Raw genomic sequence first — 13,372 nt, 5'->3', positions numbered from 1 at the left:
AAAGGAGACCGGAAACGGAAGGAAAAAAGACACGAGGTCCGGGAGAAGCGACGATTCTTCTTCTTCCTCGCCCAGCTCCGAGGAGAGTGGGGATCGAGATTGAGCAGCGTGGAAAAGCTGCGTTCCACAAGCCCGTCTGGCGAGAGGAGTTACCAGGACATGTAACTACCCTTTTGACACGTCAAGTTGCCGTGGGTCCGTGCACGGACCCAGCGTCCGGCACAGTTTGCCGCACCGTCTACAAGGACGCGTACGGGTCGCACTTTGGGGCCTCGCGCGCGTTGCAAGCGGCGCTTGCTTTGCCCGCTTCGCTTGGCCAGGAGGGGTGTGCTGCAGCCGTGGTTCCCGGTACGGTACGTGCCCGGAGGAAGCACGTCCGCCCAGGGTTCGTTCAACCGCCCGTGTGCGGCGAAGCCGACCATCATCTTGGTCAGGAGGGGCCCAGAGACATTGTGAGGGACAGAGACCAAAGGGGTCGTGAGTATCCAAGGGGTTGGGAGTGGGGAAAGGGGACACACGTATGTAAGATGGCCATCTTAATCATCTCGGGGATTGATTGTTGATTGTGGATTGTTGATGGTTGATTGCTCAGGGAATATATCATTGATTATTCCGGATCCTTGGTGTGGGGTTTTTTCTTGGTTGGAATTCATATTGATTGCGTTACGAAAGCGCATACATAATAAATCTTTCTGGCGGAGTTCCTCTCACGGTCCGGGGGTCACCGAGACCAGGTAGTCACCGGGAGGACCACGTAACACCTTCATCGCTTAAATTCGACGAAATACACAAGGGATCCCTAGCATCCCTAGAATTCCACTACTGTGGAAAATTTTATACTATTTTTAATATTTATGCCCCAAGTACGCCTGTAGCTCGGCGAGGGTTTTTTAATGACCTTGGGACACACCTAACGTTCCTCGACAGCCAAAACGCCCTAAAAAACCAAGACAATCATGTTTGTATTGGTGGAGATTTTAATTGCACCCTCCAACCCCAACTAGACAGGAACAGTGCAGAGCCCCATCCTGCCTCCACAATCCCTCTCACCAAATTTTTAAAACAAATGAATTTGACATACTGTATATGGCGGGTACAGCACCCATCAATCAGGCAATACACATGGTGTCGATGCATTCAGGGTAATATTGTACTTGCTCGCTTGGACAAGTTTTATATTAATCCTCCACTTGAACGCCTCGTTCTGTCATCCAAAATTTGCCCATCAGGATTCTCGGACCACAGCGCAACATTTCTCAAAATTTCTGCCCCCTGCCCGAAACACAAGAGTGCTTTTTGGAAATTTAATAACAACTTACTTGATGATAGTACCTTTAAGGACATTTTTCCGGAAATTTGGAATATTCTGGTTGCCTCCCAAGGGAATTTCTCAAACCTCAGACAATGGTAGGATAATGCCAAAACGCACATCAGACTGTTCTGCCAACAATATCGTGCGTATGGTGTTCAAGAGGAAAGAAAAACCACAACCTTACTTGAAGATGAAATCCTGGAATTACAGGAACAGCTTCAGGGAACCGCAAGTGTGAGCTACCAGGGAATGAGGCAACAAATCCATGGAAAAACGGCCTTACTGAATTCCATATCCGAAAGGCGAGCACAAAATGCTTTATTGCGCCTGAAGATGAGGTACATACACGACCTTGATGCTCCAACCAAATTCTTCTTCAGCCTTAAAAGGGGGGCCTCTTCGTCAATGATTACACGCTTGCTCCATGATGGGGAACTCCTTTATGAAGATGGCAGAATCAGGGAATGTGCCCGGAAACATTTTAAACAACGGTTTATGCGACATGACATTAACCAGGATGCAATATCGGAACTTGTTTCTAACCTTCCAACATTGGCGGAGGATCAGAAGCAGCAGTTGGAGGATCCTCTTAGGTTACCTGAGCTCACCGCTGCCTTGAAGGCCTTGGAACCTGATAAAGCCCCTGGACTGGATGGGCTGACAAGTGAATTTTTCCAGTTTTTTTGGGACACCATTGGACCTCACCTACTGCGGGTATTGAATGAATGTTTAGAGGATGGACAACTGCCGTGGAGTTGCCAGAGAGCAGTCACCACCTTAATTCCTAAGAAAGCGGACACTCAACTTATAGAGAACTGGCGTCCTATTTCTGTTTTATGTACGGATTATAAAATTTTAGCCAAAGCCTTGTCTAATCGAATGAAACCTTTTATGAATGTACTAATAGGAGAACATCAATCCTTTTGTATTCCTGGACGTACTATTTTTAATAATATCTTTCTTATCCGTGATACCATTCGGTTTTGTAACAAATTTAATATGAATGTTGGTCTGTTTTTTATTGACCAAGGAAAAGCCTTTGACTGTATTGACCACATGTACCTTTTTAGAGTTTTAGAGAATTTTGGGTTTGGACCTATTTTTATCTCGTACGTTAAACTTTTGTATTGTAATATATCCAGTGTTCTTAAAATTAATCAAGTATTGTGTAGCCCCATTGCTGTACAACGGGGAGTACGGCAAGGTTGCCCGCTATCTGGACTTTTATACTCTCTTGCCATCGAACCTCTTCTGCTCCAATTACGTACGCACAGTTCTGGCTTCACTGGATCAATTCTTACCACACCGCTAAAAGTCTCTGCCTATGCAGATGATGTCTGTATTTATATAAAAAATAGTACTGACGTCACTGCGGTGGCTCAGGCACTAAAAACATATTGTCAGGCTTGTTCAGGCCAGGTAAACTGGAAGAAGAGTGAAGCCCTTTGGATAGGACCTGGAGATTGCCCGCCAATTGTCCTACCAGGAGGAGTGAACTGGCAGAAAAGTGGCATTAAATACCTCGGTATTTTCCTCGGAGACAACACCTTTGAGCAGCAGAACTGGGTGGGATTACCAGACAAGGTAATGGCAAAACTGGCCCGCTGGAAAGGACTTCTTTTCCAACTTTCGTACCGCGGAAGAACTCTCGTCATTAACAATCTTGTCGCCTCTATGCTATGGCATAAGATGATATGCCTACAACCGCCTGGGAGCCTTCTTATTACACTGCAAAAGAGCATTGTCGACTTTTTCTGGAGCGGGAAACACTGGCTCCAACCCCCCGTGGCATACTTGCCACTCGCTGAAGGTGGCCAAGGTCTTATTGATATCCGCAGCCGGATTATGGTCTTCCGGCTTCATATCGTGCGCCAACTTGTATATGGAGATGAAGCCCTACTCTGGAGGCCTCTGGCTAACTGCATATTACAGCTTACATGCAAGCTGGGTTACGACCGAGAACTTTTCTTAATGAACCCTCATCAAATCGATTCATCCTTGCTGCCCACCTTTTACCAAGGGGTGATGAACGCCTGGCAAGCCCTGTCCTTTTCCCGTGAAATGGCAACATACAACATGGAAATGTTGTTGAACGAGCCCCTATGCTACAACCCCTTCCTGGAAAACAGCTTGAATAATAGGGGACTCGTTCAACGTTTTGTTGATGCCAAGCTGCTGCGAGTGAAAGACCTCATGACAGAGTCTGGGAGCTGCCGGCTGAGTGCTGCCGCTGTGGCACAAAAAACCGGAATAAAATCTGTCAGGATCATCTCTCGGTTCCTTCAAGGGATATCCACAACGTATCGTAATACCTGCGAGGAACTTGGCCCTTCCCCCGAGGAAACAGCGGGTGACTTCCCCAAACTCCTAGTTTTCAGCCCGCCACTTAATCTGTCCCCTGGCCTGAACAGCCCTGATGATACTGCATTATCCCTTCCCGCCTTTCCAAAGAAAACTCTGTACAACGCGTACGTTAAAATTTTACACGCAAAAACATTTTCTGAGCACCCGAGGCTTCGATGGCGGGATGTTTTAACCCCAATACCACCCAATTGCCCCAATTGGCGAAGTTTTTATCTCTTGCCTACTCCAAAGTATGTTGGAGATATTCAATGGAAACTTGTACACTGGATTTTACCTTATAATGTTTTACTGAACCGGTTTTCTACTGCTAACTCTAATCTATGCCCTTTCTGTGCATCCATTGAAACCCTACCGCATATATACCTGGAGTGTGAACGATTGCAACCTCTTTTTACATTCCTTCAGGAACGCTTTGTGAAGCTTGGTTCCCTCTTCAATCACAATGTTTTTATTTATGGTGTTTTAGGACCGTCTTCCCTTAGGAATGTGGTTTTAATGAATTTTTTAATTGGCCAGGCCAAGTTTGCAATTTATAAATCCAGGAAGAAAAAAATGGGAAACGCTTCTGACTCGTCATGTGATGTACTGCTCACCCTTAAGGCTCTTGTAAATGCAAGACTAAAGCTAGAGTACCGGTTTTTTAAAATGAACAAGAATTTAACATGTTTTAAAGAAAAGTGGGTTTTTAATGATGTCATATGCACACTTGATGATGATGATTTGAAAATAACCTTTCCTTGAGACCATTTTATTGTTTTGTTTCTTTGTGACTGAACATAACTGATTTTTTGTACTCTTGTAATAAAAGGAAGAAACAGTCAGTCTCTCCCTCTCTCCCTCTCTCTCGCCCCCTGCTGGCTGTCGGTGTGTTTGGGCGCGGCAAGATGGTGGCTGTGCATGTGTGGTGAGGTACGAGCTGCTCTGCTGTTCTACTCTTTTGTCCCTTTCCACGTCGTATCTCACCTTTTCCTTCCCCCTGCTCGTTTATCTTTACATCCTTATTCTGCATTTGTGCCCCAACCCCTCCCCTTTGATCAGACCCAACACTTCGGGGCTTCGGCCTCCCCCATCCCCCTCTGCCTCCCTTTTCCCTCCTCGATTCCCTTTTCTTATCTCGTTTGTATTTATATTCACTCCGTGTCCTTTGTTTCCTTTTCCTTTTCTGAGAGAGAGAAAGAGAGCCCGCAGCTGTTTGTGGATAACTTTTGCATTAATCGGCGGCCCATCCCGTCCTCCGGCTGATCGCTTTTTTCTCCACCAGCTGTGTTTGTTTTCGCCTTTGAAAATCTGTCTCGGCTCGTAATTAATTAATCACTGTTCGAGAGCGATATTCACTCTCCCGTCCCCCTCGTCCCCCGTCCCTCGTCCCCCGTCCCTCGTCCCCCGTCCCTCGTCCCCCATCCCTCGTCCCCCATCCCTCGTCCCCCGTCCCTCGTCCCCCGTCCCCCGTCCCCCGTCCCCCGTCCCTCGTCCCCCGTCCCTCATCCCCCGTCCCTCATCCCCCGTCCCTCGTCCCCCGTCCCACCCCCACCCTCGTCCCTTGTCCCCCCCCCCCCCCTCGTCCCCTGTCCCACCCCCACCCTCGTCCCTTGTAAATTATGACTTCGTTTTCACGTTACGCGGCATATGAAGCGTTAACTCGTAGACATGGCGTTGTTTGTGTCCCACCGAACGAGGTCAGCGTCGAAGACCTCGTTATTGCTGTGGGCAACATAATCGGTATTGATAAAGTTCACGCGGCCTCACGAATGAACAAACGTGTCGTTATTTTCGTATCCGAGGCTGAACTGGTTCACGAGATTGTATGTACAGGATTATCGACAGATGACGGACATTTCGTACTCGTGTCCCCTCTCGACACTCCAGCCGTTAAGGTCATCATCTCGAACTGTCCTCCATTCCTGAAGAACGAGAGACTGGTCTCCGAACTATCTCGTTATGGTACTGTGGTTTCGCATGTCACGATGTTACCTTTGCGTTGCCAGGACGACCGGGCTAAACATGTGATGTCTTTCAGGAGACAAGCTTATCTTGTACTTCCTCCTTCTAACGTCGAAAGAACGCTGAACATTGTTTTGAAATTCAAAATTGATAATAATCATGATTACCAATTATACGTAACCACTGACACCTTGAAATGTTTTGAATGTGGTAAATTCGGACACCTGAAACGCTCTTGCCCAAAAACGGCTTCGTCGAACGATGGGACAAACCACGTAAACAACAAGGATTCTTCTTCTTCATCTTTTGCTTCGGCTGTGAAGGGAACATCTTCCATGTCCGGCAATAACGCTCAGCCTTCCCATCCCGATGATCCAAACAGCACAACGAACGTCGGGGATGGTTTCACCATTGTTCCGTCAAGGAAGAGAAAGACCCTTCCCGACGGTCATTTAACTCAGAAAAAGGCAGCATTTAACAATAAGCAACCTGTCGGTAACACCCCCCCAGTCGTGACCGATGCCACTCTACAAGGCTTACCTGGGACAAACCCTGTACCTACAGCCAACAAGTTCGGCCCCCTTTCATGTGAGGACATAGACGTTCCACATGCAGGGACTGGTTTACCTGTTAACAAATCAAATGGAATCGTCTCACCTGTTACGGACTCGGCTATTGGAAAGTCCTCTGATGATTTTGCTGAGACCACTGGTGATGAACCTGCTGAGACCACTGGTGATGAATCTGTCGAGACCATGGATGATGAACCTGCTGAGACCATTGGTGATGAACCTGCCGAGACCACTGGTGATGAACCTGCCGAGACCACTGGTGATGAACCTGCTGAGACCATTGGTGATGAACCTGCCGAGGCCACTGGTGATGAACTTGCTGTCACTTTGGAAAATGTTAATCCTGAGCATGATGATGCTGAATTCCCGCCAGCAGAAAATAGCGAAACTGTCCCAGTTACTGCTCTCACTTCATCACCGGGTGAAGCTGGAATCGCAGGAATCAATATCTTGCAAGAGACTCCTATTCTGCTAGATACCGCCACACCATCGGAGGTTGTTGCAGTCGGGGGAAGCAACATCGATGCATCTGCTGATGCTGTTTCTGTTTCACAAAATCCACAGATTATTGCTGTTATTCCTCAAAGCAATGTTCCCACGGTGGGAGAGCACACAGATGTTACAACTAGTGCAGGTCCGTGTGCCAATATTGATGACAGCAGCGACATGCAGGATTATACAAGCTTGTGTGATTCGGAAATTAAAACTGACTCCGACGAATCTGACCTGGAGGAAGCAAACAGCCAGGTGGAAGCAATGGAGAAACCTACCAGTCTAGGTCCTACTTCCCCTGAACAAATACGACTTTTCTTGCAAAATACGTACAGGAAACGCAGTATAAACCTAACAGATACTTTCCCGATTTACCGTCCTTCCTTGAGTGTGCTCAGGCTATTATACGCAGGCCTGACTTATTCAACTTTCCTCAGACACATTGTCACCGTTTAAGAAAATTGATCGCCAAGACGAAAAAGACTCTAAGTTAATTCATGGTGAGTTTCAAGATTGGAACAGTAAATGTCAATGGTGGTGGAAGTTCACTCCGCCAGATCCAGATCAAGCAGCTGATAAACGCAAACGGTCTCGACATAGCTTTGTTGCAGGAGACCCACGCTGTCAGATCTGTTCAGGCCCAGTGGCGGCTCGTTATGGATAAGGAGTGTTTCTTTAGTAACAGCTCCTCGTCTAAGGCAGGAATCATGTTTGTCTTAGGGAAACATTTCCAACCATCCTCGCTTCAATTTGCGAATATCATTGATGGCCATCTTGCCTCTGTGACCTTCTATCTCAATCAGGTCAAGTTTACAATCCTTAATGTGTATGCTCCAAGCAAAAATGGTGAGCGGATCTCCTTCTTTGCTGAACTGAGAAAGTTCCTCCAAACACTGGATCTGCAGACTTGTCTAATTATTGGTGGCGATTTTAACTGTACTGTTAATGCCTCATGCGACCGAAACGGGCCGGAACCTCAACCATGTACCGCAAAACTCTTTGCAAATATCATCGCAAAATATAATCTCCATGATGTCTGGCGCTTGCAACACCCTTCCGAACAATCCTACACATGGTGTCGTTGTTCCAACAACCACATCTCACTTGCGAGGCTTGATCGCATTTATGTAAATTCTCACCTGTTACATGGAGTTTGCAAATCTGACATCGTGCCTTCCGGTTTCTCCGATCACTTCCTAGCTCGAGCATTCGTTTAACTCTCAAAACCGTGTCCAGGGAGTTCTCACTGGAAGTTCAACAATAGTTTAATAGAAGACTTCAACTTTATTCAGGCTTTTGAATCTTTCTGGACAGATCTCTTGGAACGGAAGCTAAGCTGTTCTGTTAACCCACTGGTGTGGTGGGATCTAGTAAAAACCCAAATCAAAGGCTTCTGCCAACAATACCAGAGCTTCTCAAAAAGGGCTGATTATGAAGCAAGGAAATTATTGCAATCAGAGATTTTACATCTTCAGAGGGTCACAGGACAAAATAATAATGTGCAAAGAGCCTTAACCGAAAAACAGTCCTTATTGAAAGAAATAACTGAGAGGAATGCACGTGGTGCCCTAGTTCGGATGAGGGTGCAGCACCTTAACGAGACAGACATACCAACTAAGTATTTTTTTTCCTTAGAGAAACGCCTCCCGAACAAACAGCTCTCTCAACTGCGTTTGGCAGACTCATCCATCACTTTCAACCAATCAGTTATTAAACTTTTCACAAAGGAATATTTCTCGAAAATATACTCGATGGAGCAAATAAATCCCGTCAGTGTCGCCTCTATCTCCGTAGGGCTGCCAGTGTTGTGTGAGGGTGGACGTTCCTACCTGGAGGGGCCCATTACCTTGGACGAACTTGGCGCCGCTCTGCACAGCCTTGCTGTTGGGAAAGCGCCTGGATTGGACGGACTCACAACTGAATTTTATAAGAAATTCTGGCATCTACTGGGTCCCGAACTCCTCAACACCTTGAACGCAAGCTGCCAGCTTGGAGAGCTCCCTCAGAGTTGCCGACGGGCTATTCTCACCCTCATTCCAAAGAAAGGAGACTTGCTCTATATTAAAAACTGGCGCCCAATCTCTTTGCTATGCACAGACTATAAAGTATTCTCAAAAGCCCTGGCATTGCGACTTACTCCTCATCTCTCCTCATTGTTGAAAGAAGACCAATGTTATTGTGTACCCAAGCGCTCCATCTATGACAACATCTCCCTCGTAAGAGACATGATTGAACTGTGCAAAGAAAACCCCACAGATTTGGGACTCCTTCTCCTTGATCAGGAGAAGGCCTTTGACCGTGTCGATCATCGGTACCTCTTCAAAGTGCTTGAACGGTTTGGACTTGGTCCGACCTTCATTTCTTACATTAAGATACTGTATAACAATATCTCTAGTGTGCTTAAGATAAACAATGGACTTGTTACACCCTTGCCTGTCAACAGGGGAATTCGACAAGGTTGCCCCCTCTCTGGCTTGCTCTATGCTCTCTCCATCGAACCCTTACTGGGTTATTTGCGTGCTAGACTAACCGGGGTTGGGTTTTCTCATCTTGAACGGCCCATTAAGGTGCTGGCATATGCTGATGATGTGTGTGTTTTTGTGCGGAACCTCAATGACATTAACGTTGTCCGTTATTGTCTATCCATGTTTGAAAAGGCTTCTTCAGCCAAAGTGAATTGGGAGAAAACGAGCGCCATTTGGCTTGGTCCGTCATGTCACTCGGCACCCAAACTTCCTGCTCCTCTTGCATGGGCCACTGATGGCGTGAAATACCTTGGAGTGTTCTTGGGTAATGACGCCACAGTAGCAAAGAATTGGGCTGGTCTGTTGGATCTTGTTGAAGGGAAACTGCAAAAATGGAGAAATCTGATAACACAACTGTCTTATCGTGGAAGGGTCTTGGTGATCAACAGTTTGGTGGCCTCTACCCTATGGCACAGGTTCTTTGTGCTGCACCCTCCGGTAGTGTTGCTTCAACAGCTCCAGAAGTGCTTTGTGTCTTTCTTCTGGGATGGAAAGCACTGGTTGCGACCCGAGGTCCTCAGCTTGCCACTGACCGATGGAGGCCAAGGCCTGGTTGACATAAAGAGCCGGTTAATGGCCTTTCGACTTTCGGTTGCTCTACGCATGCTGTACATGCACCCCTCTCCACCTTGGGTTGACGTCGCTCGTCGCCTTTTGCAGCAGGCGGGGAGACTAGGCTATGACCACGCTATATTCTTGATGGATCTCTCGCATCTTGATATGTCTCCCCTCTCCAGGTTTTATCAAAGTGTACTAAACGCATGGCGAACTCTAACGACAACAAGAGCTACGCATTCGTACACAAAGCAAATGTTCTTGATGGAACCTTTGTTTTACAATTCAATTTTCCATGATATGCCTGCTGATAGGTGTCTCGTTCAACGCTTTGTCGAGAAGAACATAAAATCGGTCGCCGATCTTTTAAGCCCAAGTGGCAGTTGGATTGGAGCTGATGCATTGGCAAGCCTGGTTGGCGTGCGATCCTCCAGAGTTGTGGCACGTATGCTACGCTGTGTGCTTCATACCTATGTACAGCTTGCACCTAACTGGGAGCAAGTCCAAGCAGACAACGAACAAGGTGCCTCTCCTGCTACCTTTCCTGAACTTATTTGCAAGTTTTCTCTTGCCAACTCTCCTCCGTGTACCCCCTTTAGCATAGGATTCAATGGGTTTCCTAAACAAAAAGACCTCTATTTGGGTTGCGTAAGTTTCCTTTTGCAAGGGCAAATGACACAGCGGAGGGTTCGATGGAGAGACCTCTTACCTTGTTCCCCCCCATATTTTCCTAATTGGAAAGGATTCTATCATCCTCCTGTGCCGCCACGACATGGTGACCTCCAATGGAGACTTGCACACTGGATCCTCCCCTCTAACCACTTGCTGCACCGCTTCTCAAGTCTCCTAGCAGATGAATGTCCCTTTTGTAAAAGGCCTGAAAACCTCTTTCATATTTATGTTGAATGTCAACGGTTGGCTCCTTTATTTATCTTTCTTAAGAATTGTTTTGGCAGGATTGGCTTGGTTTTCAACACTTGTGTTTTCATTTATGGCTTAGACATCTCACACAAGAATATGAATGATGTGTTAGGTAATTTCCTGCTTGCACAGGCAAAAATGGCAGTGTATAAATCAAGAAAAAGAAAAGTTGATGATCTCGGAGCTAATGAGGAAAATGCCTTATTCTTGTTTAAAAATCTTGTGACGAGCCGTGTAAAGTTAGACTTTGCCTTTTTCTCCATAACAGGAAGGCTGCCACAGTTTGAGACCAAATGGTGCGTGAAAGAAGTCATTTGTAAAATCCTGGAGAAACGTTTATTGTTTTGTGAAATGTTTTGTGCATAATTTTACTGTATTTTACTGTATTAATATTTTTTTGTTTGTTTCTCTGCTTGAAATGACAATGTGACCCCTATTTGGGGGTTTTCTTTTTCTATTTTTATAATAAAAAGATACAAAAGTCTCTCTCTCTCTCTCTCTCTCTCTCTCTCTCTCTCTCTCTCTCTCTCTCTCTTTCTCTCTCTCTTTCTCTCTCTCTTTCTCTCTCTGTCGCCACCTGCTGGCCGTTTGTATGCTGGTTGTACTGTCATGGCGTCTGCTTGTGGAGACCTGTGAGTGCTCTGTGTTGTTGCTCCATTCCCCCCCCCCCCCCGTTTCCCCCCTCTGTGTCCTTGTGCCTGTTCGTGGAGTGTTCCTGGTGATTCCCATATACGTTGAGACGGGAGAGAGAGCCGGAGAGCACAGGGTGATCGCTGGTAAGGGTTCGACGTTTTTGGGCGTCGCCCGATCGGTGTTTGCTCCTTCATCTTAAACCTCTATTTCCTTTTTTTCCTTTCGTTTATCTTTCCTTCAGTTTGTTTTGTTGCCTCCCTTTTCCGAAGTTAGGGAAATCGGAGAGGTCTGATTACTTCCCATTCCCGGAGTTCGGGTAGGGAAGATTATATTATATATTCACCCTCCCCGAGTTGGAGAGGGGTTGTAAGTGCAGCTGTTCCAGCATGGCAGCTGCACTATCTCGATTTACGGCCTTTCAGAGCCTGACCCGTAAACACGGGTTCTTTTGTGTACCTCCGGAACGTGAGGTTAGTGTCGAGGACGTTGTCCTCGCAACCGGTCGTGTTGTCGGGATCGACAAGGTTGTTGCCGCTTCGCGGATGAACAAGCGGATCGTTATTTTTTTGTCCGACGTGGATTGTGTCCCACAAATTGTCGAACAGGGTTTGACAATCAATCCAGATTTATTTGTTATGATTTCCCCACTAGATAGCCCAGCGATAAAAGTCGTGATATCCAATTGCCCCCCATTTGTATCCGACGATGTACTAATTAAAGAGTTGTCCCGATACGGTACCATCGTGTCTCGTATCTCCATGATTCCCTTCGGGTCACGAAACAACGATTTAAGGCACGTGGTTTCATTCCGGCGTCAAGTGTTTATGATTTAAAAAAATTCCCAGAAGGATTCAAACCTTATAATAAAATTAAAACATCAACAGAACGAATATACAGTGTACGTGTCCACCAACGTTCTAAAATGTTTTGGCTGCGGACAATTTGGGCATGTTAAGCATGACTGCCCCCGAAAAGAGAATTCTCCACAAGTACAACCTCCCCTCCGAACCGGGAATAAGCAACCCCCCCACCTTCCCACCACCGATCCAAACCCTTCCACCACCGATCCAAACCCTTCCACCACCGACCCAAGCCTTCCCACCACCGAACCAAGCCTTCCCGCCGCCGAACCAAGCCCTCCCACCACCGACCCGAACCTTCCCACCATCGACCCAAGCCTTACCACCACTGATCCCAATCTGTCTACCACCGACCCAAGCCCTCCTACCACCGATCCAAACCCCCCCGCCGTACCCCCTTCCCCTCCCCTTGAAACAGGGGCCCCTCCCTCTACTGAAGGATCTAATTGCAGCCATCTCCTGTTAACGATAGACCTCACCCCCCAGGCAAAATCGTCCAATCACAGCTTGTTGCCTGCTATAACTGATCCTACCTCTCTCGCTGTGGTAGCCGATGGAAATCCCCTCCCGATGATCACGTCCTCCCCCCCCCCCCCTCCCCCCCCCTCCCCCTCCCCCCAAACCCTTGCAATCTCTTCCCACTAACCAGGACGAGTTTCAATTAGTCTGCCCAAAAGGAAAAAGACATCTGCAAACAACAGATGAAAACGGTCATCTCTTTAAAAAACCTACAACTGAAAACCGACAGCCCCTCCTCTCTGCCCTAGATTTGTCCCTCGTCACAGAAAATCGTTTCTCGGTATTGGAGGACATAGATGTGGATGAATCCTCGCCCTTGTCTACTGACCTAGAAACTGATATGGTTGAACCGAAAAAATTAGTGCCCCCCCTCCCCCCCCCCCCTCCCCTGAAGATGGCTCATTTCTCTCCCTCCCCGTCCCCTCCCTCTATGGACTATGCCCCATCCGATAACGTGGAGGGATGTGATGACGGTGAGGAGATAAATGATGAAAACCAGTGTGACACCATCTGAGCCATCTGATATAGATGACTCTGTTAGTGAATGTGGTAGCCTTAAGGAAGAAGAAACCCCTCCAATCCCTCCCTCCGAGATAAAAAGGTTTCTTAAGGACACATTCCGAAAAAGGAATGTTGTTATAGAAACCTTTTTTCCGGAGCTACCTGATTTTATACATT

This window comes from Myxine glutinosa, chromosome 3 (genome assembly GCF_964187855.1).
Source record: "Myxine glutinosa chromosome 3, kmMyxGlut1.1, whole genome shotgun sequence".
Taxonomy (NCBI): domain Eukaryota; kingdom Metazoa; phylum Chordata; class Myxini; order Myxiniformes; family Myxinidae; genus Myxine; species Myxine glutinosa.
This window is presented reverse-complemented; position numbering follows the sequence as displayed.